A 14,776-nucleotide genomic window follows, 5' to 3' on the forward strand; every position below is an offset into this window, starting at 1 on the left:
CAAGAGACCCAAGCTATTCCTCACTGATGAGGCCTAAGAAGACCAAAACATGTTTGTGGATGCTTGTGCTCTTGTGCAGAAGGGATGTGACCTAGTAGTTCAGGCTAGACTGCCCCTTTTGGGGTGGGACCAAGCCTGATTTGCATATGGTCTTTCCCCTTTTGCAATGGCTTGGCAGGCAAAGAATAATGGCTTGGAGGGTTGCCCAGAGCAATGCCAGTAGTTAAGATTAATTCTAAACCTTCCAACCATCACCTCTTTTGTTTTGCATTCTGAACGGGGGCCTACAAACATAGCGCCTATATTGAACGATGAAGGGACACTTATGTCAGATCTGAGCGACTTAGTGTATATGTTTCATACTTCTAGCAAAACACTGTATGCTAGGAAGAATACACAATTCCCTATGGGACTCAAAGCAAACCTATGCGATATACCAATGCGCAAGTTAAATCAGAGCACCCTACACTCTTAAATGCCCCAATCACAGAAAAGGATATAATGAATGCCATTGTAGCACTACCCACCTCAAACGTCCTGATATCGGATGATCTAACGGCTGTATTTTCTAACAAATTTTGTCCTAAACTGTCCATGCACTTGTTGCAAGTCTGGCAAGAAGCTTTCTAGCAAGGCTCTCTCCCTCCTTCTATGGTGAAGCCATGATTACACTAATCCTGAAGCCCAGGAAAGACCCCACTAATTGTGCCTCCTACAGACCCATAGCACTATTACCTATGTGTGGTGTCACATATCTAGTTGGCAGATATGAACTCTTGTCAGGAAGTTCTGTGGATGAGGGGGCAGATAGAAAAAGGGGGAGGGCGGTGTAAGGAACTCATGGTGGCAACAGTAAAGACAGACACAAGTGATCACAGTTCAAGGGTGTTTATTAAACTGTATGCAGGTTGGAAAAACGCCTAATCTAAACCTAAATCTAAGATAGGAGCAAGCGTCGACCATCAAATGAAAATAAGGCAGTCCTAGTGGCATTGTGTCAAATGAAAAAGGGCCTATACTAAGAAACCTATTGCCAGGCCTTCCAACTAATAGAAAAAGAGTGTGGGATAGTTTTCAAAAAAAGAAAGAAGTGTTCACAAATAATATGTCAGGATATGGTACCTGGGTCTTCCTTCCCACGTTTTGAGCACGGGGTAAGGTGGGATCTTGGAGCACAGCACAGTCTCAAGCTCTCCCAGCATGAGACGACAGTTCTGTTTTGGCTTATCAGGAGCCTCGATGGCCAAGTCTCTTTTATCTTCAAAAAGTCTCTTGCCTTCTAGGGTGAGTAAAATAACAAACACAAAGTTTCTTTTCAGGTACCAATCGCTTTCTACAAATCATATATACAGTCCCCTTTCAGTGGGTCTCGGGTGATGACTTCCACCCCGGGAACCCCCTCTTCTGGGCTTGGATCCCAAAACAGTTCCTATCGATATCAAGGCATTCAGTGGTTGAGTCTCCTGTTTCCGAGGGCCTGATAGGTTTCCAAAAATGACTAACAAATGCAAAGTTCTGTTCTACGTATTCCTCGGGGGATGGCTTCACACCTGGGTCCCCCTCTTCCGGCGCAGACCCCTTGTTGCTTTCAGCCTCCCTCCACTGGGTTCACTATGGCTTATTTTTCGGGTGATGGCTTCACCCCTGGGTCCCCCTCTTCCGGACGCAGACCCCTCTTTGCTTTCAGCCTCCCTCCACCGGGTTCACTATGGCTTTCTCTTGGTTCCCAAATCTTAATGTCTTTTCTAACAGTTCATAGTGGACATCCCTCTACCAGGTTCACATTTGTCAAAGCACGGTTTCTTGGGACTTTAGACTTTGTCCCCTCCTAGTCAGCATCACTCTTCCGGGTTCACTCTGGCCAACTTCACATTCACATTTACCTCCAATGTTTGCAGGATTTACTTCTCTTGCTTTATTATAGTTCTTAGGTCAAAGGCTTTCGACTGTACAGGGATTTTGCTTGACCTCCTGTATGACCACTTGAGCTATCTAGACGGCTCTCCTACGGCCTTCTGGTATCTGTAGTTTCACTCAGACGGGGATCAATCAGAGTCAACCAGAGTTTCACGAAGCAGCACCCACGTGGTGCTGGTCTCCTTCTGCAGCTGGTCTCCCCTTTACAATTTTTCCTTGAACTTCTTTTACTTTGCCACTTTGCAACTTTCATTCCCCGCAGCCCGGTTCTTATCAGTTTTCCCTTCGACTCACTGGCTGTGATGAACCGCTTGGTTTTCTCCGCAACTGGAGTCAAGGCCGGTACCATGGTAGCAGGAGTCTCCCTCGATCCAGTTTATCAGCGTCAATACACTCGGTATACCTCTGCTGCAGGACACTTGGGCTATTGTACTCGGTCTTACGATTCCTTTTGCAGAGGTTTCGCTGGGTTTTGTCAAGAAGGGCAAGGTTGTGTCTCTCCTCGTCTGCCTCTCGATGTTTGTCGCCTTTCTCCTCCTCTTGAACTGCCTGGTCTTGATAGCTGTCTCATTGTGCGGTCTGCCTCGCTCGTACTGGGCTCTCTGTGCTCTCTTGCTCCCCTTTTTATCCCTCTGTGGAAGGGAAAGAGCCGTCAGGTGTGTGTGATTCTGATGCATTGCCTGACTTTTGCCTGACCCTGGTATTGGGACAAGTCAGGTAAACGGCTCTGGTGTTAGTCCATTGTCTTTCATGTTGTGCGAAAGTGTTTGTGTTGGAAAAGGGGGGGGGGGGCAATGTTTTTGAATGTCCTACAGAAGAGGTTGGGGAAAAGGTGTTGAAGGAAGGGGGATACCACGTCTCACCCATCAGTGTCCCACTCCCACTCCCCAAGGGCACCCCGTCCAGGTGATCTTCCCTCACTAGTCCACCCACAGGAACTGGATCCAATAGCGATGGCCATGTCCTGGCCACCTGGACGACAGATCTCCGGGATTTAGCCAGGGTGACACCTTCAGGTTTCTCACAGCGGGTAAACAGGCATAGGGTGCAAGCTTTAATCGGCCACTGAGTGACTACTGTATGTTTTTTATGTTAAAGGGAAAGTGTGAAAGGGAATTGTATATGGGCAATCACAAAAAATGGAGGCTCTGCCAAAACTAGGGTGAGTTGGCAGTTAGTTGACAAGTTGTCCCACTGAGCTTGATCATAACCCTGGGGAGTGGCTTCCTCTGAGGGTTTGACAGCTGAGAACAAAGTCTGCCTCCCATTACAGCCTTCAGCTACAACCCAAACAGACTCGTTTTTGGGACACTGAGAATGCTAGGATCCCTCGTGGATTGTTTCAATGTGTCCCTCCTCAGCACACGAGTGAAGCGGCTACATCCCCCATGCACAGTCCCCACCACACAAATACTAGAGCAGTGTCTTCTGATTCTAGAATAGGTCTCTGAAGTACAGGCAAGTCCCAGTTCGGTCCAGAACCTTGCTACGTCCCACCTCAGCAAGCTCTACACCATGAGGCAGATGGGCAGCTGCAAACCCGGTCTGCCGCAGGGCGTCCCTCTGTATATGGTGGGTGATAGGGCACCGCTGCCACACCAGCTCAGGGAAGCCTTCCAGAAGCTACCCCGTACTGGTGTAGCAACAACGTCCTATTTAAATGAAAAGTTCCAAGCTGCTGTGTAGGAGCGGAGAGCCTATCACTTAAATAGTGCGCCGCTGCCACACCAGCATGGGCAGTCTTTCAAAGGCTGTGTTACGCTCACCTGGCTACCACAGGGGCGTCAATCTGAACTGGACAGCTGCGGTCTCCACCAATGTGACGCGTAGTGCCGAGATGACGGACTGATCTGGCCCACCTAGCTTCGTTTGCTTGGCCCGTAGGAATATTCTTCTGCAAATGGAGAAAGGGAATTAACCACCCGTGGAGTTGAGCGTTAACCCCCCCCACTCCCGCTGTTCTCCCCACTGATCACCTTTGATGTCCCCTCCTATAGTCTCACCTGATGGTTTGGAAAGATGAGCTCTCCCGCCTGCATTGAGCGAAGGGGCGCGTAGATAACCAGTTGCTTCACTGGCTCGAAGGAATTGGTGAGTTCCCGAACAATATTGACTCTGAGATTTCCGGCAAGACGCCGTAAGTATGTAGTTCGTAAGAGTTCAAATGTCTGACTTTCACTCTTGTCCGATTCCTTGCAGGTTGCAGCTTGACCCTAGCGAAGAGTTCCTCGTGGCAACCAGTAATATTCAGGTAAGGATTTGTATTATCCAACACAGTTCGATAAAATAATGTCAGTATGTAACCTGTTGCTTTCTCCCTTATTCAGGCGCTGAGAGAAATGAGAGAGTATGAAGTCTCGGGGAATAATGCCTCTGGCGGTAAAATCAGGTAACTCTATTGTGGTGAGGAGGTTTCCCCTTGTTTGTCCCTTTGTTTCACCTTGCTGTCCTTTTGTTTCCCCTTAGGGGCCGTGGTCCGGTGAGGATGCAGTGGAAGCTGCGCCGACCTATGAAGAGGAATAGTACCCCCGGTGGTAAAATCAGGTAAGTCTTTGGGGGGGTAAATAATATTGCCTCTGTTTATTCCCTTGGCTCACCTTGCTGTTCTTGTCTTCCCCTTAGGTGCCGGAGTGCGGCGGGAACATGCAGAAGGATGCAGTGGAATGTGAAGATGCTGCGAAGGCCGGTGAGTTCAGCGCGGCGCTGCAGCAGGCGAGGCGACGCGCATAAAATAACTTCTTTCTTCCAGCTCGAAGGCGCGGTGGATTGGGAATTCAGGTAAGGATCAAAGGTATTGCTCTTGTTCTAACCTTTTCTTCTTCTTTCTCCCTTTTTCTAGGAGCTCCAGACTCGAGGCGGGCGTGGCAGAAGACTGGATGCAGACTTGCAGGCAGGGTGAGCGTTACGCTGCTGGATGCAGAATAACGCAAAGTGTGTGCTGCTCTTCGGGCGTGGTTTAAATAGCCTCCAAAGAGTCCCAGGTAGGTATTCCTCCCCAGCCCCACCCGAGTAAAAAATAGTCCCTAGGTAAAGTAGTCCCTTCCAAGCCTCTTTGGCTTGGAGCTCTTTGAAGCATGGACTGCATCAGGTAAGTTTTAATCTATGAGCCTGGCGCCATAGACACAGGACTGCACCCAAATAGCCCCTAGCAGGGGTTGTTGGGCTTGCTTGGAATAACTTGATGCCTGCTTCCGGGGTTGCTGGACTTGGTCTGGGTCCCCGGGGGTAGGCATCATGACAGCCTGTCCCATTATGGTGTAGCAGCAGTGCCCTATTTAAATGAAAAAAGTCCCGCTCCCGTGCTGGAGCACCCAGAAGAAGGGACATTTGTTTTTATGAGGAGCAAATCGTAATATATTTTTCAGTTTTTCAGGGGTGGGCTGCAGGGGCCTCAGCTCTTCCATTGTTTAGAATGGTAGGTATGTGCAGTGCATGTACCAGACAAATCAGAGCAGGCATGTTAACCCTTTGTGCAATCTCACTGGGAATGGGAAATTCGAACCCGTAGGATACAAGCATATCTCTGCAACAGAGACATTAACACCCCTGGCTATATTACAGGGACTCAAACTTAATTTTCTCTCTTATTTGATTCATTTTTTATTTGACTTTTTATTTTAGTAGAATTATTTGAGTACTGATTACATTTGAATTTTTTAATTTTGGCTCCATGGGGTGGTGGTTTAGTTCCCCTTTGCATGTGAGCCAAAATGAATGCCCTAAATGATGACTTAGGAGATAAGGTGTCAGGTTCAGTCCTTACCTCTTTGCTTCTGGACTCCTTTGCTGGGAAGAGGTAAGGCCTGTCCTTTCAAGTAGCCACCATGCAACCCGATTACAGGATAACAGGTAAGCACTACGGCTACCCTGAGAGCCAGGTCCCAGGGGGAAAAAAACCTTGAGGGGGAAAAAAAACAAGGTGGTGAGAAGACGTTCCAGGTAAGTTTGTTATTCCGGGAATTTGTCTTTACAGGAACCAGGAACAAGTAGAAAACACGAGGTCGCAAGGCAAACTAGCGTTCCGCAATACAAAACAATTGCAATGCGAGAAGCCTTCTGAATTACCTCTATTTATTTCCGGGTATCGGATGTTGCTGAGCACGTGAACGCGATGATGTCACCGTGTGGCAAGAGCATCTGGGCGCCTTCTTGGATCGGGACGCAATTTGAAAGCGTTTTCAAAATGAAACCTGATCAGATAAGCACCAAGTAGGCAAAAGCTTGACATAAGGGTTGGCAGAGGCAGATATAGGTCCTCATTACACGGTAGGCGGTAAGGGTTAACGGTCACCGGTAAGGGTACCGGTGACCGTTAACCCTTACCGCCTTATTACGAGGTCCCTTTGCGGGTTGGTACTTTAACACCTGCTCATAGCAGGCGTTAAAAAACAAACCCGCAAAGGGACCTTGGTGCTAATTATGGTACCGCAGTTTGTGGTACCGTAATTAGCGCCTTCCCCATTCCCATTATGCCCTATGGGGGCAAAAAAGGGAATGGGGAAGGGCCTTGGTGAATGGGGAATTACCGCCCCCGCTCACCTTGGAGTAGGGCGGTAATTCCGCCATCCACCAAGGCGGACACAGTAAAATACCGGCGGCAACCATGGCACTAATAGCGCCATGGTTACTGCCTACCGTGTAATGAGGCCCACAGAGTCTGGCTTTTGTTTGCCTGAACTGTCTTTTGTCTTGGTTATCTGCAGTTAAGAGGTTTTGCATTTTGCATTATTCATATTACCAAACGTTTTTTAGGATCAGACAGCAGGCGACCATTGCCAAACACAGTTGGCCATTGCTGACTTTCGCCAGCGTCCAAACCAACCACGGTTGCCTATCCCCAAGTCAATCATTGCCAACCATGGCCCACCATCCCCAATCGTAGCTAACCATTGCCAAGCATCGCCAATCATGGTCAAGTCTTGCCGATCATGGACAGCGATTGTGGACCATGGCCGACTATAGCATTGTGTTGAGCCAGTAAGGTTGTTCTGTGCGTTCAGTCCCCACCACAGAGATCTGAGGATCATCTCTAGACTGCACCTTTTATACTTTCAGGGTCTATCAAAGACCTTGAAATTATATGAGGTTAATGGTCAAGGTGTATTATTGAAGTGGCAAGAGTACATTTAGTTTATGGAGGGTGTTTTGTCAAAGATTATGTAAGTTAGACAGGTAGAGAGAGAAAAAGACAAACACTTACCATTCCAGCACCCAATATAGCATGCTGAAAATCATCATGGAAGGGATAAACACATGTTATAAATATAATCCCCACCTCTGGAACACAAACAATCACTAGGGCACCCTTGAACGGCTTTAAAATGCATGCCAATTAATCTGTTTTTACATACTGCATGTGCCTCCTGTATGCATCTCCTTCTAAACAAATGTATGATATACACAGCCTATAAGATAGCTAGACTGGTAACATTGCTGTGGAGAGGATTAATACACTTGCAACTGTGATCTCCATGTGAGCAGGAGTAGGTACAATTTTTATTTTATTTATTTCAAATATTTTCATGGTGAAACATATTCTAATGAGGCCTCACAGCGTTGAAAACATTGGCAGCTTCCACGTCCGCAAGGTTGATGAAATAGGAACAGTTCCACTTTCTAAGAGTATCATCTGGTATGGCAGAATTTGCTAAACCAGGGGATTAAACCAAGAACTGCACTAGAAGCAGTGAACACGCTTTAACAAGCTTGTGGTAGTGGGGTTTGAAAGGGAAGGCTGTATCAATCGTACTCACTGACAAATAATCCAGCAGGGCTTCTGTATTGATCTGCACAAAAGAGGAATACATCAGTACAGTACTCCACTCATGCACATCTTCTGAACTAAGGACGTGAGAACAAAGGAAATGCAGGAAAGAAGAGGTGGCACTTTGCAACAGCACAACATCTCACTTATCTCCTGACTCAGGGTCTGAGCCCAGGCCATTGTAAAAGGGAGGCAACATAATGCGTGCCTGCTGCACCCATGACCCAAAGCAGTATCCCACTTGTGTTCGGAATTGATGGCTTCTTACCTGCAGATGCTGTAAGGGGTGAGAAGCACAACATGTATGCCTACTGTGTTGATGTTTCTGCACAGCATACTGTATTGCTCGCATCGCTCTGACCCACGCCACAAGGGCACGCCGCTCGTGGTCGAGGAGGCGTGTGGGGGTGTTGCAGGGCGCTGCACAGAAAAGCACAGAGCGGCAGGCGAGATGTTGCTCCCATGGGGTTCTCCTGCTTGTGGAGCGAACTACACTATACACACCAGCCAGGTGTGATAGCAGCATAGGTACGTTATGAAGAATAATACTGTATCTTGTTAACAATAACAAGACTATGGGCCTCATTACGGGTCTGGCAGTAACCCTGCCGGTAAAACCGGCGGGTTGCCGCCAGACCCGACAAAAATTACCACCACCTGATTTCCTGGTATTACAACCCCGGTGGGCGGGAAGTCAGGTGCCGGTAATTCTGTTTGTCCCCATTCCTATTGAGTCCAATAGGACTCAATGGGAATGGGCACCACCGAAGCAACGTCACCGTTAATAACGGTTTTGGTGCTTCTGTGAAACTCTGCGGGTGGGTCGGCACCTGCCCGCAGAGTCGCACTGTGTCAGTCCGGTAACAACAGTGCTGGCAAGCTTACCGGCACCTCTGTTACCGGGCCGGCACAGTCATAAGTCAACTTTATGTGTAGAAATGCTCATTTCTACACATATCTCTCAGGCATATTATCTCCATGTTCCTCTTCCTTGTCCCAGTACTTACTTTAAGGTATCAGCCTCTTTGACAGAAACCCTTCAGGTGTCGGCATATGAGGAGGGCCACACAGCTTGTAGATGTTGTTTGACACACAGCTTGCAGACTTAATTGCTGCTTTAAACGCGCTACTGGGGTAATAAAAATGCTGAAGCCAGGTCTGCATTCAGCCACTTGATTTATAAGCACTCTGTGTTTATTTCATTGAAGTCCTGTTAAGCACAAGCATTGGCAAAGCCAACAGTTTTGGCTTGTGTATAATATTTGGAACTTGCCGGGCACTGCTTAGATGTCCAGGTACTGCCACCATTTTGCACCTGCAGCTACCAATTGGCAGTTCATACCAATATGACTGTGCCTGACAAGTGCCTTTGCTATGCCTACAAAAAAGCCCAAACTGTTCGCATTGCTAATGCTTGTTGTATCAGTGTCCTCCATCTTGTTGAGGTTCATGTTGCTGTCTGTCACAGACACACCTTGCACCCACCGACTTTCCTTATGTATTGCTGTTTGTGGTTGTTTTTATTAGTGCCTCTTTGATGGAAAATTGTATTTGAAAGGTTGCATTTCTTGATTTAGGTAAGGAATCTCTGGCGGTATATGAGGATGTATCACTTTGTTGAAATTACTGTTCACGCTCTTTCTTGAATATAACATTTTGACAAAAAAAGTGTAGAACCAAATGGAGGAAGTCTTATGAGGTGTGTTAAAGCCCTTCAATCAGGAGGATCGGTGAAATGCACAAGGGTTTTTCATGAACTCATAGATGTGGCACCAGGGACTGTAAAGCTTCATATCTTGATTGGCTGGAGAACACCTGGACACAGTGACGTACCGAGTGGGGCCTGGGGGGGGCGGCACGCTGCCACCCCACAGGCTCTTTTGAGAGCCTGACCAGGACTTTCGTTAGTGGGCAACCTCTCCTGTTCGGCACCTCAATGAGGGTGCCCAACGGGAAAGGTGTCCCCCTGGCAGGACAATGTGTGCTGAGTAATTGCTGCTCAGCACGGTAATTGTCCTGGCAGCAGGACACCTTACCCTTTCCGAAACCTCTGGCAGGACAATGTCTCAAGGAGCTCCAGGAAGCAGCAGAGGGGCTCGCAAGTTGTTCTGTGTCAACAGAGCATTTCAATGTGAACCATTAGGCACTGATGGGAGGGAGGGTGGACTATTAGCAGGGACATTTGTCCCTTTAGAAATGTGCATGGGAGGGAGTGATCAGGTGTGAGACGGTTGCATAATGCGGCAGGCTTTATGAAATAGTGACTATGGCTTTACCCAAGGGGGATTTGTTAGGCTCACATTAATCTGCATGATGCTATTGTGACTTTGCATGCAGGATGGGGAGAATAAAACCAAATCCATCCTCTTATTGCTCAACATATTTCTATAATGATGTATAGTGTAAAGTTACTAATGAAAGGGTCGTTTCTTATGTAATGTGCTTTGCTTCCAAGGCATTGCTATAAATAAAGTATTATTTAAGCACATGAAATGCAAAGGGAAACATTAATAAATATCTATATAAACTAAAACTGTGAAGATGTGCTCAGTTGCTTACATTGTGCACATCCTGGTTTCACCATTTAACCAAAGTGTGTGATCCTGGGCAGATCATGTACTCAGACTTTGGACCTGATCACGACCTCGGCGGTAACCCTTAAAGCCGTCGGTAGCGCTATTACCGCCGGATTTAAGGGTCCGCCGAATCAGGGCTTCGGCGGATTTCGCCCCAGTTCTTGGCTGGGGGGAAATCCGCTGAAAATTCGCGCTATTACTGCCGGCGGGAAATCCGCCGGCGGTAAGAGCGCAAATTTTCCCCATTGAGCCCAATGGGGAATGGGGCATTCCCGAATGGGCTCAATGGGGAATGGGGACTTCCAAGTCCGCCCAACTCGTGATCCCGCGCTATTAGCGCCGGGGGCTATGGCGTCCGCGCTAATAGCCCCCGCGCTAATAGCGTTAGCGTTACCGCCGAGGTCGTGATCAGACCCTTTGTCTTATCTGCAGCTGTGTAAGTGATTCACTTCAAAGCTTTAATAGATCATGCTGTTATTTTTTTTTTTTTAAAAGCCTGACTTGCTCCATATATAACAGTGCAATTATGGTATTTTGCTCCACAAAATTATTTGCCACTTGGCTTACTTATGACAACTTATTCTAAAGTCACTTTCATGGTGCCTCCAAGTATCAAAGACTGATGATGCTCCTTGCGATGTGCTTTCTGTGAAGTAATTTCTGTTGGTGCAATCCATATGCAAATCAGGAAATGTGCATGTATTTTGCCCCAGAGCACCTGGACTGAGCTCTTATAGATGAGTTCCCTGCATCTGTAATGATTGTTTTTTTGTTGTTGTTGTGTTAAAATGCGAGATGCCACTAGTAATGTTACCAAAAAAATAGATTGGGGCAGGGGTGGTTGGTTTGTGGGCGCGAATGAGACAACCTGGAATTGCATGCACTGCATTTGAGGGGAAAGTAGCAGGAGTTTCACTGTGGCTGTCCCCTCAGCCCTCTTGCAATGCTGAATACTCCACTGACAGGGTAATATAGGGAGGCTTTTCATAAGATGTAACTGTCTTGCTATTACCACAAAGCGCAGCTCGACATTTCATGAACTGTAATGAGTCATTAATGGCTTTTATCACTCGAAGCCTTGTATTTTAATGACAAGTTAAAGTTTATGTAATGCCGAGCTTCGTTCCGTTGTGGGTATAGATTATTCTGAGAGAAAGCTTTACATCAGCGGCTTCCTCAAAGACAGCCTCGCGTTTTAATGAAAAGCTTTCTCTCAGAATGAACGGTGTTTTATCCATTACAGCAACGGAGGCCGCTCGCGCGGTGTTCTGCAGCTTGTGTCGGTGACAGCCCGTAAGAGGGGCCGGTGCTCAGGCTTAATGCAGCCAATCAGCGATGAGCCGAAGACAGCCGAAGACCAGGGGATACCGGATCTGTATGGGATACCAAATATTACAGCACAGTGGAACTAAGTTTCTGTCTAAAGTGGTACCCACGCTCGTCCGCATGTTTTCAAAACACCCTCCTTCCTTGTGGCTGTTGCAAACACCCCTTATCCCGAAATCAAGGAGTCAGTAAAACAATTGCTTATGCTGCTAGGAAAATATGCTGCATTTAAAAATCATCATTAGAGACCATTCTAGATTGGAATTGCACTGCACGCTGCATTTTCATGCTTTAAGTGCGAAAAAGAAAAGCTGAATTGTGTGGTGTTTGCCCTGCTGATCTACCATTGAAATGATTGCTTAGCTAATCTTTGATTACTATTATGGGTGACTTGAAATCCTGCTTGCTTCTGAACGCGCGGTGTGGCTGGGAAACTACAGTTCCCATCAGCCCGAGTGTATTTAGAACAAGCCGGTCTTTGCCAGTCATCGACGGCTCGTAGGAGACGTGGGCTCCGTGACTAGAGTAAGTCTACACTATTACCTCGTCTTACACGAGAAATTCAGTTGGCACTCTGTTATGCCCCCACTGCGTGCTCGCGAGCCCATCCGCACACAGACTCGACTCGGACACGTCTGCACGCTTCGGGCTCCCCGGTCGCTCTGACGCGGCCGGGAACGCCCCGTTTATTTAAGGCGCACGCGGCGACGTGCAACGTCACGCCGCCGCGTGCGTATCCCCTCACGGGGCAACGCCACACTCCTCCTTTTTCCGGGAGGAACAATAACAAAAAGACACGTCAACCATATCACTGCACACAATGTCATTTGTGAACTTACAAAACCCATGCCCCCTTTTATTATCAGCCTCCCAGATCCCCTTCACTCCGGAACACAGTCAATCGGCCCCAGCACGTAGTCTCCGAGGTAGGCAGGTCTCCCTCGCCCAGCCCTCTGGGGGTACCTCCCACCTACCTCAGCCGCCGGACTCCCCGCCGCTCCAGTGTCTCGTTCTGGTGACCCCAAGAATTCCCCCCGGGGGGTATCTTCATCCGGGAGGACAGTCTCATCCGGGTCAGGCGGGAGTTCAGTCCGAGAGTCCCCCAGTTTCTTGAAGAAACTCACATTTCGGGTGACGGCCGACTTCCCGTCCGAGGCCGTTACCATCGATCCCTTCACTGCCACTACGTCCAGCGGCTCGGGTTCATATGGAAGCGAGAGTTTCCCATGGGGATGCCGATTCCTAATCAGCACTTCGTCGCCCGGTTCCAGCCGCTGCGGACGAAGACCCCGCCGTAGGTTTTCCTGATGTGTCCTTGCCTGTCGCTCCGCTTCCACCCGTTGGTCGTCTATTACGCCGGGTACCTTTTCCTGCACCTCCGGGAGGAGACCTCGGGGGCACCTACGGAATAGAGCCTCAGCCGGGGCCACCCCAGTCGAGGCGTGTGGGGTGGTGCGGTACACTCTTAGGAACTGGTATAGCGCCCGCTGGAGAGGCTGGTCTTGCCCCTGGGCTATCCGGAACGTCTTGTTTAATGTCCTCATCAGCCTCTCTGCATCCCCGTTCGCGCGGGGCCACAACGGGGACACCTTCCGGTGGGCCACTCCACAGCTCTCGAGGAACTCCGAGAACCTCGCGCTTTGGAATGGGGATCCATTGTCCGAGCACAGGGTCACGGGGAACCCATGGGTGGCAAAGATTTTCTCCACAGCGCCCACCACGTGCTCAAACGCCACCGACTCGACGAATTCCACCTCCGGGTATCGCGAGTACTCATCGACGATGGCTAGGAAGTGAGTACCCACGGCCGTGGATCCGAAGTCCGCATGTACGACCTCCCACGGGCGGGTCCCCCGTGGCATTACTTCAATTTCGGGCTCCCGCTGTACTGGGGAAGCCGCCTGGCACCATACGCAGGCCGCTACAAAGTCGTCCACTTTTCTCTCCAGCTCGGGGAACCACACCTTCAGCCTCAGCCTCGCCTTCGTTTTGGCGGCCCCTTGGTGTCCCTGGTGTGCCAGGTTGATAACTTCGTGGACCTTGGAGCCCGGCACCACCAGGCGATCACCCCGCAGCAGCAGGCCCGACTCCGTGAAGGACAGTTCATCCTTCACCTTCCAAAGTTGCTCGAGGGTCACCTTGGCTTCTTGAGTGCGCCCTGCCACCAACTCCAGCACGGCCTTCCAGGACCCCGACTGCATCGAGCTCCTCAGGATGCGGAAGCATTCATCATTGGCTGCCGCGCTCTCCAGCTCGGGTAGCGGCATTGCATTGGGGGTGGCGCTCTCGACCACCATGCTGACATGATCATCGGCTTCCTCTGCACACGACTCTTGTGCGGGTCCGCCCCTGCCCACCGGATGCCTGGACAGGTAGTCAGCCGCATTATTGGCCCCCGGCCTGTAGATTAAGGTGACGCCATATTCCAGGAGGGCCAGCATCCATCGCTCGATCCTGGCTGGTGGTTTGGAGGAGGATCCGGCCATGATCGGAATCAGTGGTTTGTGGTCTGTTACCACTGTCACGGGTCTCCCCAGTACATAGAGCCGAAAATGCCGGCAGCCCCACAGAACCGCCAGGGCCTCCCGTTCAATCTGTGAGTACCTCTGCTCGGTCTCGGAGAGGGCTTTGCTCGCATATGCCACGGGCCTTATACCCCCATCTCTGCCCACCTGGGTGAGGACCGCCCCGAGGCCAAACGGGCTGGCGTCCACAACAATCTCCGACTCCAGGGCGGGGTCAAAGAAAGCCACGGTGTCATCTGCTGTCAGGGCACCCTTGATGTCCTCGAATGCCGACTGTTCTAACGGGCCCCACTGCCAGATGGTATCCTTTTTCGTCAGGGCCCTCAGAGGTTCCGACCTCGAGGCGAGATTCTTGATGAAGCGCCCACAGTACGTCACCATTCCCAGGAAGCTCCGCACCTCTGATGCGGACTCAGGGGGGCGTGCCGTCTTGATGTCTTGGACCTTCTTGGGGTCAGGAGATACCCCGCCCTCCTTGAAGATGAAACCAAAAAACTCAATGGTCGGGCGGAGGAACTCACACTTGTCCTTGTGGAGGGTGAGCCCCAGCGACTGCAGCCTCTCGAGGGTCTTGGCTAGGCGTTTCAAGTGGTCTGGTTCGGTCCTCGCAAAGACCAGAATGTCGTCGCTAATGTTCAGGACGCCCTCCAGGTCCGCGAGGGCGCCTC

This window comes from Ambystoma mexicanum, chromosome 1p (assembly GCF_040938575.1).
Source record: "Ambystoma mexicanum isolate Mex_15411 chromosome 1p, UKY_AmexF1_1, whole genome shotgun sequence".
NCBI lineage: Eukaryota > Metazoa > Chordata > Amphibia > Caudata > Ambystomatidae > Ambystoma > Ambystoma mexicanum.